General features: G+C 38.9%; 1 long non-coding RNA gene across 1 annotated transcript; it reads right to left on the bottom strand.

Annotated features, from left to right (window-relative positions):
- Positions 1-5,837: 5,837 nt before the first annotated feature.
- Positions 5,838-8,581, bottom strand: LOC136867392 (uncharacterized). The gene is made up of 2 exons (XR_010859682.2): positions 8,444-8,581; positions 5,838-8,356 (listed from the first exon to the last, which is right to left on the bottom strand). It is a non-coding gene; the product is annotated as an uncharacterized lncRNA (long non-coding RNA).
- Between the last annotated feature and the right edge of the window lie 8,394 nt (positions 8,582-16,975).

The raw sequence follows: 16,975 nt of genomic DNA, 5'->3' as shown, positions 1-16,975 counted from the left end.
ACCCGGGCCTCCGGGGGTGGCAGCTAATCACGCTAACCACTACACCACAGAGGCGGACCGGCCTATTATTACATTTGCATATTAATTCCTTTGCAACTAAATTAAGTTTGCACTAAGTTCATTGAATTGCTCTTTTCGAGAGACAGAATTTAAACAACCTCATAAAACTGACATGTTTGAACTCGCAAAGCAGTGCAAAATTCTCACAAACATAAATTTCAGATGTTTTATCTTTTCTACGCAGAAATATTGAGAAGTGTTTCCCACCACTTTAATTGACTTCATTCGACTAGGTGAGGGACCCTTCGTTCAATTTGTTCCACAGTCAGCAGAATTAAATGTGCATTGGGGTCCGGCTTCCTGGCTGAATGGTTCAAAGGGCTCCGGATTCGATTCCCGGCCGGGCCGGAGATTTTAACTGCGTATGGTGAATTCCTGGGACTGGGTATGTATGTTTGTCTCAACACATTCCTGTTCGTTTTTTAAATTTTGGCTTTCGGTCTTCAAGGCCATTTAGCCAGCTACAGTTTTGTATGTTTCTGATTATTAATTATGAATTGAAATGTTTTTGTATGTTTCTGTTTATTAATTATGAATGGACTTTGATGAATTGAACATTTAAGACGAACACAAACACCCAGCCCTCGAGCCGGAGAAATTAACCAGATGAAGTTAAAATCCCCAACCCGGCCGGAAATCGAACCGTGACGCCAGTGACCATAGGCCAGCACACTAACCATTTAGCCATGGAGCCGGACATTCCTGTTCATATTCAAACATCATACTACTACTACCACAGGAATAGGCAATAGTGAATAGGCTACATCCTCCACATAGAGTTCGCGTCAGGAAGGGCATCCGGTCGTAAAGCCGAGCCAGACCCGCGAGCGCGTGTATGTGTGTATGTGTGTATGTGTGTATGTGTGTGTGAAAGTTCACATCCGCGACTCCACCAGAAAAATGGAAGAAGAAAAATCATTGGTAGATGTGAGGAATGGCAGAGGTCAAAAACTCCAGCACTCAGATCAATCTATTTCTCTTCAGAAAGAATATACTGTATAGTTAATTCTACAAAGGTTATGGAAATTCTCCTTCCCTTTTCTACATCTTACTTAAGGGGGGAGACCCAGCTTAACAAAGGAAAAAGATTAATATTTATTCGATTGTTAAATATGCTACAATTGATGTTGATAATTGCTGCACATATCCCAGTATTGACATGCTTCCTGGCAACCAGAGGCAACTTCAATAATGTCAAAATTCTAATAATTATAATATTTTAAAATGAAATGTTCAACATTTCCCGCATTTTTAACAATATATCACTGTTTCCCTTATAAATTCCAAGTTTATAAGAATTTTCGTACTTTTCCCTTTTTAAAGTATGTATCAAACCTCCACCTACAAAATGAACTTCAATCATTAACATAGACTGTGATTTAGATATTTTTGTCGAGTTTTTATTCCTAGCACCTGAAAATATTAATATTTTTGTAAATAAATATGTTATATAAAATCTAATATGAATCCTATTGATCCGAATGAGGTACAGATTGTAATACAACACTATGGGAGGAAATGCTGAAAAAAAAAAATCATAACTATCCGTAATACAGTAAGAGAGTTATGAAGGAATCCGTGATATATTGTTAAAAAGGCGTTTAATTTTGAATATATTAAAATATCATAATTAGAATGTTGACATTATTGAAGTTACTTCTGATTGCTTTGAAGCATGCCAGTACTATACTGCTAATAATAAGAGTTGGCGTCTGACATTTCTTAGAGGGAGGTCCGTTTACTGCCTGCCGAGGCGGGATAAAGGGAGTGGCTGTGTGGTTGCCATGGAAACGAGGGTGGGGCGACTGCGGTTGCCATGGTGATAAAACTTCAGGGCAGCTCGTCTTGCTGGGAGTTGCCAATCCTGCCACTGTCACTGATAAGAACCTGATTATTTGTATAAGAGTGATCGCAAATGGGACGACACCGCCTGGCCAGGTAGTCTACAACAGGTCACAGCGGTCAGAATGAAGGAGGGAACAAGTGAGCCGGAAGCGAGGGATAAGAGCTTGTAGAAAGGAATGCTGGAAAGTGGCAACATCGTGAAATGGCACGTGCAGTGCTCCTCCCTCCAACCTTACCTGTCAGACGCCAACTTTAGTTAAGTCTAGTATAGGATATGTGCAGCATTTGTCAACAACGTTTGTAGCATATATAACAATCGAATGAATATTGGCCTATTTTCCCCGTGTTAAGCTGGGTCTCCTCCCTTAAGCGAATTCGGTCAGAGACAGAGATCAGTGACAAAACGATCCGTCAAGAAGGAACAATACTCGGTTTTCAGGGTCGTACTGCTGCCAAGAATGCGCGACGCTTTAAGTGGAGTCAGGTGGGATAAAGCTTTCATAAGTGGTGCAAACAACATCCCCATTGGTCTGTGCAAGATTCTAACCTTGGGTCTGTGGAGCAGTGGAAGAGGTCTGATGGAGTGATGAGCCACGGCTTATCCTGTGCCACTCAGATGGACGCGTGTCGCAGATGCCTGGCGAACGGTATTTTATCTGAGTTTGTTGTGACGACAGTGAAATTCGGTGACGGTGGTATGATAGCCTGGGGCTATATTTCCTGATCTGGGTTCGGACTATTAGTTGTGGTCGAGGACACAATAAACCAGGTGTTTATGAAAACATTTTTTTGCTAGTTTGCTTTTACGTCGCGTCGACACAGATAGGTCTTATGGCGACAATGTGATAGGAAAGGCCCAGGAATGGGAAGGAAGCTGCCGTGGCCTTAATTCAGATACAGCCCCAGCATTTGCCTGGTATGAAAATGGGAAACCACGGAAAACCATCTTCAGGGCTGCCGACAGTGGGGTTGGAACCCACTATCTCCCGGATGCAAGCTCACAGCTGCGCGCCCCTAAGCGCACGGCCAACTCGCCCGGTAAAAACATTTTAGATAATAAACAAATTGCACTTTCAGTGTATCAGAAGTTGAGTAAAGCCTTCCGCGCAGGTTAAAGGAGGTCCTATTAGTTACATCGTTGGCATCTTTGGAACGAAGAGCAAGGGGTGTCCGTAGACTTTTGGCCACACAGTGTATGCAAAGTTGTGCAATTGGCCATATGCTTAGGGAATGTCCGTAACACGAATGTTCTAAAAGATAAATAACACTGGCGTTCTTTTACCTTCACTCTGAAATTGCGTATGACTTTTAGTGCCGCAGTGACCCAGGCCAAGTGCAGGTCTTTTGAATTGACTCCCGTGTTCGACCTGCGACCTACGCGTCGTGAAGAGAATGAAATGATGGTGAGCACAACACGTACACCCACACCCCGTGCCAGGGGAATTAACCAACTATGGTTAAATTTCCCGACTCTGCCGGGAATCGAACCCTGGATCTCTGTGATCAAAGGCCAGCACGCTAACCATTCAGCCATGGAGCCGGGTACCTTCACTCTTTAAATTTTACACTTCACTACAGCTGATTACAATAAAAAGTCATTAAAAATAAAATATTGTTCATTTTTGCTACACTACTGACATCTAGCGAGTTCATCTGCAAGGCAGAAAATCAAATGCCCACGTTTGCAAACTTGTAAAGCAGAAACAAAAATACTCAGTTGTTTAAGAGAACGTATAGCAAGCAAGTGAATTCTCTTTTGCACATATGCAATGCTGCGCATTTGGTCTTCAGCGACAGAGGGATAGGAGAAAACAATGACTGAAAAGGTAGCAAAACCGGGCGATTTGGCCGTGCGGTTAGGAGCGCGCAGCTGTGAGCTTGCATCCGGGAGATAGTGGGTTCGAATCCCACTGTCGGCAGCCCTGAAGATGGTTTTCCGTGGTTTCCCATTTTTACACCAAGCAAATGCTGGGGCTGTACTTTATTTAAGGCCACGGCCGCATCTTTCCCATTCCTAGCTCTTTCCTATCCCATCGTCGCCATAAGACCTATCCGTGTCGGTGCGACGTAAAGCCACTAGCAAAAAAAAAAAAAAAAAAAGATAGCAAGCAGTCGTGGCCTCATTTAAGAAGCAGTCTCTGCATTTTCCTGGCGCGAAAAGAGGAAACCACGGAAAACCATTTTCAGAGCTACCAGCTACCATGTCCCTAATATACGCTTACAACTGCACGGCGTGTACTGCGTAGTCAACTCGCTCGGTGAAATGGAGCTTAAAAAATTGCTAGCTCAATTAGATAACGCCTCAATGCTGGTAAAGGAGACTAACATTATGTTATGACGTTGAAATGACCGAAAAGTACCCTATAGAAATTAATTACAGTATATTATCGAGCAAGTAAAGAATAACTGCCCCAAATTCTGTATCGTGGTCTCCTCTACCATTGGTAAATCTCGCAAACCTCTTACACAGTAAAGGAAGGGCAAACTAATAGCAGGGCTCAGGAGGTATTGGGAACGAAAGCGAACATTCAAAAAGAACTATTCATAAGCGGTCCCTAGTGGGCTAAAATCACTAATAAATAACCAATACAAGTTTAATACATAAGAGGCGATTACTCACCCAGTGTACACTCAAGTGTATGTCCGTACATCTTAAATCAGCATCAAAATGAACTGTTCGATGCCCAGTGCAGCGTAACAATGACACATCTTCAACGTTGCGACCAAGCGTCATAGCATATATACGATTTATTATTATTGTTTTACAATTTGGTTTCCACCGACACAGTTAGGTCATAAGGTGACGATAGGATAGGAAAGGCCTAGGAGTGGGAAGGAAGCGGCCGTGGCCTTAATTAAAATACAGCACCAGCATTTTCCTGGTTGGAAAATGGGAAACCACCGAAAACCATCTTCAGGGCTGCCGGCAGGGCTCCCGGACTCAAGCTCACAGCTGCGCGGCCCAAACCGCACGGCCAACTCGCTCGGTCGTCTTAGCATAATGTTACTAGCTGCAACTGCTTGAAATTACTCGTTTCATCACATGAGCAATTTTACACGGAATAGAACCCTATATACATTTTCACCGACCATATGTGAGCTTTCCTACCAGTACTTTTCTCTTTGCAATTCGGAGGCATTCCAAAACAAATACCAGCTAGTACAGTCCTGTACCTATACTATATTTAGGATTTTATCACTTACGATCATTATTATTATTATTATTATTATTATTATTATTATTATTATTATTATTATTATTATTATTATTATTATTGCATGATATGAACAGCGTTTGCAGATTTATAAAATAATTAGTGACTACTCACGAAATGGCGACAATACATGGAAATGCTGAAGATGCTGCTTCCGTTGCCAACTCTCCAAATGGAACAGTCTTGTTAATTTGATGAAAAATCGACAAACATTAACATCCTGCCATACATCACCATGGCTGAGGGGTCAGCGTCTTTGTCTTCAGTCCTCGCGTACGATTCCGGCCGGGTCGAGCAAATTTCATCCTAAATGGTTAATTCCCTTGGCTCGAGGGCTGATTTTTATCCTGCCCTCAATATTCCGACAACTCATACACTACGCACAACGTTAATTTCCACCACATTAACTCGCAGTTTCCCATATACGCAGACACCACCCACCCTCATCGGAGGGTATGTTTTACAAAGGCTGCACCAGGTTAGCAATAATCACACGAAATTATTATTATTATTATTATTATTATTATTATTATTATTATTATTATTATTATTATTATTATTATTATTATTATTATTATTATTATTATAACGTTATGCAATTACATAAATGTTCTCTAACTATTGCTTCAAACTTATATACCTACAACACACATACAGAAATCTACATTTCTAAAAACTGTGTGAATGCGGATAAGTGAATTTGAAATTACAGATCAATTAATCTTCTTAAATAATTTTATTACTATATCTTTATAGATGCATAGTTTTTCATTGTAGAATTATTAAACATCTAAATTATTCTCTTTGTCTCCCCGAGTACAGAAGAGCATACATGGATAATAAAATTCCACTATAATTTGACTGATTATAAATTACACTAACGTGAAATGTTTATCTCCACTACCATTCGGTACAAATATTTACCTCCACTATCACAGTTCTGCAACACATTACGTCAAGCAGAGTAAATTAATGTCTAGAAGGTCTTGAGCTGGAAGTTGGTCTATTTGCCAATAACAGTTACAGGACAGTTATACCATAGTTGTTTATTAGCACGCCCTTGAGGATAATTGACAGTCTAAGAAGAAACATCCTGTTGTTTATTGTAGACGATCTTAAACCACGGTGAAAAGTCAATCATGTTATTTGAAGTTTTCATCATACAGATAAGAAGGAAGAACCTCAAAGAGGACTACAAATACTTAAACACAAAGAATTAGATTTTAAAAATATTATTTTGAAATAATGTTTACTGTTTCGAATATCACTAGCACATACAGCCCCCCTTCCTATTTACATATCTAGTATGAAAAAAAATCATACAGTGACATGTACATGTACTTCCACATCACTATCCTTTACAATTAGCTTCATTTAAACCTATATACCCCATTCTTGTGTACAAACGACGCATTCTGTAAGCTATTTCTAAACCTTCATCAATACATTTATACTGAGTTTCATTCATCGTTTTAATTAACGCATCCACAGAGGATTTAAGGACTTTTAATTCATCACGTGCGTAACGCATATTATCGTTAGAATCTTGAAAATTTGACTTTGGGCATATTTCCTTCCCTTTTAAATTTGAAGCTAACTTGTCGATTTCAAACTCAAGTTCAGAATATTTCTCATTTAACTCATTTAATTCAGTATCAATCGACAGATTTATATTCTCATAATTTATTGGATGATGAAAGCCTTGTATTAAATCCAGTTCCTCAAAATGATGTTTAAGAACGGTTTCTAATGATCTCAAAACATCCTCCCCACGATTTACATCTTCCCTTATAATCTGTAATTCGTAAGTTTGAAGTGTAGCTCCGTTAAGAGACCTCGATATCTTTTCTTTCAAATCATTGAAGTCATTTTCTGTGTCTATAAAACTATCATGTAGTTCTTTATGTACTCGATTAAGCTCTACAATATTTTGTTCATAATCGTCATTGACTTCACTGGATCCATTCCCTAATTGATCTGGTTCGGATGGAAGTACGTCATAACCTGTAATGTTTTCGATAACATAGTTTAACTGTACGGTACTAATACGAATTCGATCTATGGAAAAGTCAAATCGATCATCAGTTGTGTATGGTCTATAGAAAGTACTAACCTGCTCACTAAGAACCTGATACCTGTTCTCAAGAATATCAATCATCTGCGTTAAATTCTTGCCTCCTGTCTGCAATTCATTAGTTAGAAAATTTACACTTTCAGTCTTCTCATTCACTGTGGTAATCCGATTCTTGTGTGTTCGAACGAAACGAAATAAATCACAAGATGCCATTCGTTCACATAATCGCGACCATGCTGCTGCGTGTACAAAAGATATTAACACCAAAAAATACAATAAAATTAACAATCTCATGAACAGCATGATTATCTTCAAATTTATCTCCAGAGCACTTTCCACAATCTTAGCACTAAAATTTTTCAAATTCATTCATCAATTAATGTGTAAAATAAGCTTTTATATATATATTTTTACCGCCCTATTATAGATCACCCGTGTTTAACACACTACTTTCAGTATTCACAACATTCGGCATTCTAAAAACGGTAAATTTGAACCTCTTTTATTTTCATATTCCTAAAGTACGTTTATTAAACTATCCTCTCGATATGCCACTTCCATAAATGTCACTGAGTTAGTGCTAAACTTAAAAAGTCTTCTATAAAAGGCACTAAAGTTATAGAAATCGTTCCACAGCACAGTTCTTCGCAATATTAATATTAACTCATATATAGATAACCACGCTTGTAAGTTCCAAAATTCCACTGATAAAAGGTATTCAACTAAGTCGTTAATGATTTTTCGGATAAAGTTTAAACGGGACTTAGTTTAATGTATGTATGAAAAGTAAACATTGCACATTCAAGGTCAAAATTATTGAAGCTGTGCATACCAGACGTTGCGCAAGGGTATATTACGTTTCAAAATTGTAAATTCATTCCACACGCTGTAAGATCAAAAGAGTTTCGATGAACATACATCCATGTGCTGCACTGAGATACCTGAAACGGTACACTGTTTATAAAACACGGAATCAAATTTGAAGATCAGACTTCCCCAATTGGCAGTATCCTAACTGAAAGCTTCCATAGCTATAAATCAGTCCATCTTTCACAAAATGACGATTGTACACTTTATTTTGAAACACTTCTCAAAAAGTAATTTAGGTTACTTGAACCCTGCACATTTCGTGAACACTGAAGAAGAACAGGGAGTTAGAAGTCTGAAAAGAAAAGAAATTTTACACGCGATTAATAACGTCGGTGAACCAAAACTGAAAGAATGTAAACATTCTAGTTTTTGTACATACCTATAATATACGCAAATTCTGTACGAATTCAAATTTTATTATACATTCTTTCACCAACTGAAAACTAACGCAAGAGAAACTATCATGAGCGAATCCATCACCAGTGGGGACTTCTAAAGCACTAAACAACTGTCCAACCTGACGATAACCTTTCTTTCTTATCACTCCAGATGAACTCGTGACCTAAAGGGTGACGTTCCATGAAAAACTTGAGGAACGGGAAGCATTTATCTTCTAGTTACTGAAAGCGTAACAGCTTCGTAGTAACACTGAGTTGATGAATGGGACCGACTGGAAAGTACGGCCTGTCATCACATTAACTGCTATAGCATAATGTCTACAGAGCGTTTCAAAATTATAGGTAAAGCCTGCAGGGATGTGTAGAAGATACTGAAACAAGGAGAAAAGTCCTAATAAAGACAGGTCAGGAAACCAAACATTTCCAGAATATGACGTAATCACATTTGCGACCGTTAAAACGTTGTTCGTTATGTATGTTTATACCAGACTCCACATTAGAATGGATGAAAATCATAACGGCATAAGTGACACTAAAAAAAAGAGTTAAGTGCAAGATGTACCTCCGGGAGGATGTATCCTTTCACCAGCAAAGAGATACAAGTGATAGCGGTAATATTCTGCGCTCTGGTGATAGGTGGTATAAGTACAAATAGCATGCTTTATAGGCGAGTGTTAAGATGTTTAAATGTCCTTTTCTCTGAATGATCAAAATGCTACTTATACCGTTATGGTTTTCATCCATGCGTCAACAGCGTGTTGCATTTTTAGTGGCATTTGAAAGAGTTTCATGGTACCTAATGAGAAATGGCCGTCATCTATTACATGAATGGACGTGTCAACATAATGCTCGAATCCGATATATTATGCTCCTATTTCGTTGAATATTTTGAAACCATCTTTAGCAAAGCTTGGAAGAAAAGTTAACTTTTCGTTACTTGTTCTCATAAGGATCATTAATCTGAAAGGTATTCCACCCTTTAGTTGTTGCAAAGCACAGGTCCCATTACCTGCGCTCTTTAAGCCCGTGTCTGTAGATTTACCGGCACGTAAAAGAATTCATGAGGGACAAAATTCCGGCACCTCGCCGTCTCCGAAACTCATAAAACCATTATTATCTTCATCATCATCTTTCAGTCTGTTATTTTTTGCTAGTGGTTTAATGTCGCACTAACACATCGAAAGTTTTCGGCGACGCTAGGACAAATATTGGTCTTATGGCGACGATGGGAAAGGGCTAGGAATTGAAATTAAGTGGCCGTGGTCTTAATTGAATCGGTCGGTGGAGAGAGGAAATAAGTCATTTTCTCTAAGTTTTCAGGAGAAACAAAAAACTGCCCTCAAGATTTTTTTTTACCATTTGATATATGGCCAGTTACAATTATTACGCTCTTAAGAGAACCGATATATTTAATGAGGCATTGTTTATTTAAAAATATAGTTATTTTCTCCTGTTGCTGTCGAAATGTGACATATTTCAGGTAACTTACTCGTGGAAAAACATGTATTTTTACCACAAAATTATTATTTATCGGTTGCATAAGTGAAAATTAACATGAAGTAAACTAAATCAACATTTATTTTATTACATGATAATCACCCGAACTGAAAATAAATTATTCTATAGAAAATATATCTAAATTGTTACGATGCTAAGCGTTTCTCAAAATTAAAATCTTGTTTCAAAACATGTTCAGATCACTTAACAACACGACTGAATCATCACTACTTGCGGTTAGTCACTTCAGTATCTCCTAGTAAAAAAGGGCTGTGCGTCTTCTTGAATTTATTTCATCAATTTCCGAATACAATTTTTTGTTGATCTTTACCGTTTCCTTCTTTGTAAACTCTGTTTAAGATCTTAGGAAATTCCGGTACCGTACCTTATATTTACCAGGTTAAAGGAATGATTAACGCAATCGTTTATAAAAGTACAGGCAGTTACTACTCCGGGTTTTGTTGAGTCATACACGTATTGTTTAAGCTTTGCTTCTCAGTGCAGGGTACATCCCTGTGTGCTGTTTCTCTTGACCGTGTCCTCCCATGAGTTCCGATTCCCATGAGTTCCGATCCCCGCCAGTTCCGAATCCTTTCGCAAATCAGCTATCTGCCAATTACACTACCTGAGTGAATCTCGTCAGTTCCGAACACTACCTGAGCGAGTTTCAGCTTAGTTTTCTACAGCAAAATAGTATTAGTGGCATCAAAATCCTTATTAGATTGCACTTTTAAATAACATACACCCACACACCCCCACTCTCTCTCTCTCACACTCACGCACACTCTCGCTTTTGTACTCGACAGCAGAAGTCGAATGGGAAAGAAAGATAAAATGCAGAAGTGTAATTTGAAGCATATATACCTTGGAAAAATAAAAATAAAAATATATTTCACGAAAAGGCTGAATGCTTTAATAGATCAGTATCTCCAGAAGAGCAATTTGGATTTAGGAAAAACCGGTCCACAATACAGGCTATAGAATGCCTTCAGAATGATATTCATGAAGCCTTTAGATTCACTAAGGGTAAGCTACATGTTATATTCGTGGATTATTCGCAAGCCTTTGATACAATTAGTCGAACACAAGTCATATCAAATATTGAGGATCTCATAGGAGAAAATAATCCCATACTGCAACTAATAAAAAACATCCTGGCAAAAAATGAGGTGCAAACAGACGATTCGATCACAATATCCGATCCAATAGACCAGACGACAGGTGTACTACAGGGTGATCCTTTAAGCCCTCTCCTTTTTAACGTCGCAAGACATGATGTCATCATGCAGATGACATGGTTTTAGTGTCCAGATCAATACCTGCTCAGCAGTTGGCATTTGATCGGCTCGTAGAGTGGGCTAAAACAAATGACCTTCATGTAAACAGAAGTAAAACCATGACTATGACCTTTAGGAAAGGAGGCAGACATGCAGCAAGTGATGTGATATATTTGGACGGAGAACCACTAACCAGTGTGAATAAATGTAAATACCTCGGAATAACACTGCATATATAAGGAACCAATTTCACAGCGCATATCAAACAAAGATTAACAGCAGCAGTGATAGCTATTAATGACATCAAATATTTATATAAAATATCCCTTCAGACAGCGTTGAAGTTATTCAGAGTGAAAATAGCACCTGCAATAACCTACGGCATCTCCAGTATCTGGCAGCATCTGTCAGTAAGAAACTTAAAGGATATGGAGAAGATAAAAGCAACATTTTTAAAGAGAGCCCTATGTTTGTCAAAATTCACCTCTTCGAGACTGGTGTATGAGCTAACTAGGGAAATGATGCTTTGGAGGAAATACGCGACAAATTCTCTCTCCCATCAACTCCAGCGTACCGAAGTTTATTTCGCGAACATCAGAGAAAGAAATTGGAAATCTGGTTGGACTTCTACAGTACGGAAGCGATGATGAATGACAAATGGAAGGAAGCCAACTACGAGTTACGGCACGTAACAACAAGGCTTGCTGTCCATGGTTTTCATTTTAAACTATTCTCCACGACGAAGTATCACTCGCCAAATGAAGGATGCATGTGTGCTTTGTGCGGGAAGCAGTGTGATCGCTATCACGTACTAAGGTGTGAAGGAAGGAAAATTCCTCTAATTAAGTTCTGCATTGAATGATTTTGTTTATTCTTTGTATATGGCAATAGCTGCAATAACTATATTATTAAAATAGTATTCATTTGTTTACTACTGAAACAAATAAGGTCCACTGTCAGCGCCAGCCGGGAGTGCGTGCCCTCTTAAATGAACTGGCTCCTCTAACAGAGGGGGCGAACGCCATGGACCGGTAGCTCCCATAAGCAGCTCTTCAGTATCTGCATCAGCATGTGCCTTCGTCAAAATAATCAGTTTTGAGTTCTATTTACAAAGTTCTTAAAATAATATCAGCATGTCGCTTCGTCTTTGAACTAGCTTTTATCTTATTTACAATTCCCTTAGTAATCAGCACGTAGCTTCGTCAAATTGATCTTTTAACTGAATTGTTATTTTATTTACAAGTCACTTGGTAATCAGCACGTAGCTTCGCCAAATTGATATTTTAACTGAATTATTCTTCTCTTTATACTCTAATCAACATGTACAGCAAACGAAACATTTTTTAAAAATACTGTTAAATCACCGGTCTCTTTAAACTGTTGAGTTGCTCTTTGTATTTTGCCATGCATTGCAACATATTTTCTTTTCCTTTTTGTGGCTTGCAAATTCAACACTGCCCGCATAATTTTTTCGTCTGAATGTTGAGACTCCTTCTTCAAACACAACACCAAGTCTCTTACACGGAGATGTGATTTTCCGCATTTCATATTCAACTTATGGTTCCAACCCTCTACAGAGTTATTCGTTCTATGCCTCCTCCCATGGCAATTCCACATTTAAGACGGAATATGCACGTTTTCAAGCCATTGCTCGACAAAGTAATCAAAAAGCTCGATTAACTTTTCATACATACCCGAAAGCCCAAATTTCTTGCACTTTTCTCCAAACACTTTGGCTTAAGTGGAAAAAACAGCATTGCACTTGGACTCTTGGAAATAATTCTTCTATCGCTTTGATAGCTCCAATCTCAAAATCCATGTTTACTATTTCAGGTGACCATTCAGGTATTATATCAAGGATTTTTGAAGAGGCAAACATAAGTGGCTTTGTTCCTGTTTGAAAGCAGTGCGAAAACAGCAGGCGTTACATTTATCTCATCTTTGTTGCTTCCCAAGTCTACATGAATGGTGTACACTTGACAGAACTGCTTACTGACACTCTTAAATGTCCCGTCCATTAAGAAGTGTGCTCGCAAATATCAATAATCTGTCGCCTTCACAGACGTCAACCAATAAGAAGTTTGTGCCATCGGGCATACATAGAGTTTCTTCAGCTAAATTTACTTCATCTCGATGCATTGGTTCTTTCTGCACTCCTTGTGCTTTACTCCGCTGTCTGTACAATGAACTCTTTAAACTTTGGAACTGAGGCATTCGAGTCACTAACTCGTATCCTGTCTGATGCAAGTGTCCGAATTCTTCGTCGCATATCTGAAAAAAATACATGGCGTTAGAATTGTTCACTTTACCGCTTGTAATTAGGTAATTAATTATTACAATACCCCACTGTCGGCAGCCCTGAAGATGCTATTCCGTGGTTTCCCATTTTCACACTAGGCAAATCCCGGGGCTGTACTTTAATTAAGGCCACGGCCGCTTCCTTCCAATTTCTAGGCCTTTCCTATCCCATCGTCGCCGTAAGACCTATCTGTGTCGGTGCGACGTCAAGCAAATAGTAAAATAATATATATATTACAATATTGTTAAATTACAATAATTGTTAAATAAGTAAGCATATCACATGAATCATATTAGATCCCTAAGTATGATGATATTATTCCTAAGCATATTGGATGAAGATAAATATTATATTATTTAATCATTCATGTTTTAAACTTAGCCTTATACTTAATATAATAATTTAAAGTGGCTCAAAATTCCAACAACCCTATGTTCATTTTCTGTATTTGGTTAATAAAATAGCTTATAAAAATAAATAAAGAGAAGCAATAAGAAAGTTATATGAATCATTCTTACCTGTGAGACTGAAGTGTTATTCTCCTCGCGAGCTCTTTTCCAGGCCATGGAAGCTGGTTTGAACACTTCAACGCTGGCCGCATCAGGAACACAATCATGGTCCACTTCTTTAATCAATTCCCGATATTTTTTAAATCACTTTTCCGGCTCGTGGTTTAGCAGCACAAATCCGCACTTCACTTGATTTGTTGTCGCGTTTCTCATAAAAACGGTAACCATTAAATATCAAAATTTAGTTTCCTTTAATGCTAGTTGTGAACTCCATGTTTATCTGCTCCACTCAAATAAGTAAGCATATCACAAACACAAATGACTTGAAAATAACCCTTAGGTGCCTGGTGGTAGGGCCATTAACTCTTCAAGGTCGCGTCGTACTATTATTAGCCGGTCAAACCTCAGAACTGACAGCTAGGTTTTCCAGAGACGTTCGGAACTAGTGGGACTCATTAGCTTATTTAGTCAGGCGTGAATACGCGGTAGGAACTCATGGGACGTTTTTCCTGAGCAAATTGTTTTCGGAACTCACGCGAATGGAACTCGTGGGACAGAACCCTCTAGACAGACCATTTTTCTTGTACGAGTAATAACAAGAGTGCCATAGCTAGTCATAGCCAATCTTAACTGCCACCTTACGGTGCAGAAAGGATGAATGAAATGAGTTTTCCTCCCTAAGAATATGACGCACATAGTTCCTTTCAACACAGGACGATGTGTCTTGGTCAAATTAATAATAATTCCTGAAAATACGAAAAAGTTCAAAAAGAGACTTAGTTTCCTTCTCCACCGACTGATTCATTTAAGGTACAGCCCAAGCATTCATCTGCTATGAAAATGGTAAACCATGGAAAACCATCTTCAGAGCAGCAGACGGTGAAATTTGAACCCAGCATCTCCCGAGTCCAATCTCACAGTTTGCATTTTGGTATTCCTTTCCTTTCATACTCATTCCTTAGTTCTGAAAAATGTTGCTTGTCAGTTTCATGTTGTCCGTGGTGTATTGAAGTGATTACAATGTGTGTTAAACTCACTTTAAATATTCCTGAATTAGATGACTTCAGAAAATCATGCAGGTGCCAGAACTGACAACGAAGAGGATGAAGAAAATTAATCCGCTGAATCAGCTGCAGCGGTTGCTACGCGGCAAGCTGTCCTTGCAGCGATGCTAGTGATAGGACAATTTATCGGTGCTTCTGATGATATATCAATGAATGTTAATTTACAGTTAAATTATTTAGAAAATGTTATTATTCATTGTCAGCTTCGTGCACGAGGCATGCTGTGATTAATGGTGTATATTTCCCGTAAGAATTAAGAATAGTAGGAATATATCATTATTAGGTATTGAACCATTCTGTTTATGGTCAAAGAATGCTGATTTTATAATTATTATGGGAATTATATGAGACCACAAAGAAAGCGCCTTGGGTGGCATTTTATTGTGTCAGAGTATCTAAGATGGCGCGCTTTTCGTGAGAATGTAGCATCAGACGCGAGCTGAAGTTTCTAGATACTCATTAAAATTTATTACCCCAGCGAACCTCTTCACTGAAGCTTGGGAAGCACGCAGCTCCGAGAGATATCGCGGGAATTTTTACATTGGAGGGAAAGGAATTTATTTAATATCTTCAATTACAAGATGACTACAGAGGATCGGATATCAGAACCGCACTCAGGACATTTTTCTGAAAATTTTGATATGCGCCATGCCTATAGTTATAATCATAATAAAAGTATGAGTACTTAATATGCATCTCGCGGGAGAAATTTTCCATACCGCGGGCGCGCGCTTGAAGCCCACCCACGCAGCGCTTGGTAGCGTGGATGCTAGACTGCTAATATATACGACGGACGAGCACGCTAGAATCATTTCACTGTGTGCATCGCTGTCTGTCACGCCGCTGCCCAGCGCAGAGAAGACCGCCTTTATTTACAAGCAACGCATTCAGAATTCACCTTATATTTGGGAAATGTAAGCAACAACATTGATAATAGAGATCAGAACTTTATACAGCGAGTGTTGACCTGTTTCCTTATGAGAATATTATTCTGTTAGTAATGCTATTCGTGCATAGTCACATCGCATAATCTGAGGTTCATATTGTCCTAAACGAATGACACATACTAGTGTAGGCTCAGAAGATTGAAATTAATGTAATTCGGTCAGTAGAGAGTGCAGTTGTGAATTGTAACCTGTACTACTAGGCTAACGCTCAGAAGGTGACCTGATATTACGAGAGTAAAAGAAAGGGTTAGAGGGGAGATATAGGCATCAAACAGAGGACACGATTTAATGTGATTTTCCTTACAGTTTCTCCTACATCACGAGTGGACGGGACTTTGTTCATACATTACGGTGAAGCGGTAACTGGGACCGAAGCTGTCGAGGTTTCTTCACGGCATCGAGGTGTGAACCAGGACCCTTGGCGACGTCCAATCATCACGACATCGAGGAGGCGATCACCAGGTCACCTGAACGAGCTGCAGAGAACATCACTGCCGACCAGGATGTCACCAGTCATCGAACCACGAGTGCTGTCACCAGCATCTAACGCCGACATGATGGCGTAAATTCGCAATGTCCACTAGGAGAGCTGTTCAGTTATATCCTCAGACACAGGTCAGATAATTCCATTGTTTAAGCATGCAGCACCGCAATAATAGTTAAAATTATAGATAGAGTTGGCTATCTGCCAATATGTAAATAGGTTAGGCTGTCAATGCCCGTGTATATAGAATTTATGCTTCAGGACGCAAGTTTGGTTAGTTCATTAATTTGCATGTTTTTAGTCTTAGGTATTTCGGGAGTGTCATTATTGCAGATATTATATTCAAGATAGGGAAGTTGAGTTCGTGTATTTCATTTCACCGGGACCTACACGGTCTTTATGAGTGGAATCAAGACAATCAGTTTAGGTACTAACT

Source organism: Anabrus simplex, chromosome 1, assembly GCF_040414725.1.
Source record: "Anabrus simplex isolate iqAnaSimp1 chromosome 1, ASM4041472v1, whole genome shotgun sequence".
In the NCBI taxonomy this organism is placed as follows: domain Eukaryota; kingdom Metazoa; phylum Arthropoda; class Insecta; order Orthoptera; family Tettigoniidae; genus Anabrus; species Anabrus simplex.
Note: the sequence above shows the minus strand (reverse complement) of the source record. Positions and strands in the feature narration are given on the sequence as shown.